This window comes from Pseudophryne corroboree, unplaced genomic scaffold, assembly GCF_028390025.1.
Source record: "Pseudophryne corroboree isolate aPseCor3 unplaced genomic scaffold, aPseCor3.hap2 scaffold_777, whole genome shotgun sequence".
Lineage (NCBI taxonomy): Eukaryota > Metazoa > Chordata > Amphibia > Anura > Myobatrachidae > Pseudophryne > Pseudophryne corroboree.
The window spans coordinates 255,319-256,026 of record NW_026970356.1 but is presented as its reverse complement, the minus strand read 5'-3'; the positions used below and the strand labels follow the sequence as shown (position 1 = coordinate 256,026).

At 35.7% G+C, this 708-nt stretch overlaps 1 non-coding gene across 1 annotated transcript; it reads right to left on the bottom strand.

Moving 5' to 3' along the window:
- Positions 1-238: 238 nt before the first annotated feature.
- Positions 239-312, bottom strand: TRNAS-ACU (transfer RNA serine (anticodon ACU)). The gene has a single exon. It is a non-coding gene; the product is annotated as a tRNA-Ser (tRNA).
- Positions 313-708: the final 396 nt, after the last annotated feature.

Sequence of the window (708 nt, the reverse complement as noted above, 5' to 3'; positions counted from 1 at the left end):
TAAAGCCAGAAAATGAAGAGCTGTTTAATCACTCAATTGGATTTTTTTTGCCAGCATATTTCTTTTTCTCTGCAACCCACTGCTAAATTGTGCTTCCTATCTGTTTTTATAAAATCACTGAATCAAATCTAACTCTGATTACATCAGAGAAGGCCAGGTACCCTACACCATAACAGGGGGTTTGAAATTTTGACTTGTCTACTTAAAGATCACCAAAATCTGATAACAATGTCAATTACGTCCCTGGGTGGGATTGAACCACCAACCTTTTGGTTAGTAGCCAGACACACTAACCGATTGCGCCACAGAGACACTTTGTAAAAAGTACATCCTGACAAAGGCTAATAAGCATACATCTAGAACGTTTCCTAGAAAAACTTTAAAAAGTCAATAATCTGGAGAGTTTTTGTAAGATGTTTCTCCCATCAACCAACCAAGAAACACATTGGTACTTTCCCATGATGAGTGAGTGCTTCAGGATCTCTTGCACTTACATGTGCAGCAGAGTACTGCAATGGAAGCATGCTGGGCCCATAACCCAGAGGTAGGCAGATTGAAACTATCCTTTGCTATATGCATTTTTTTTGTTAATTTAAGTAATCAAAACTGGGATTGATATTTTTGCTCTTTTATTTTTACTTAAAGTACAATAACTTTTACCATTTTAATTTGTTTTAATAGTATATTGACAGTATTGTTTTCTTTCAA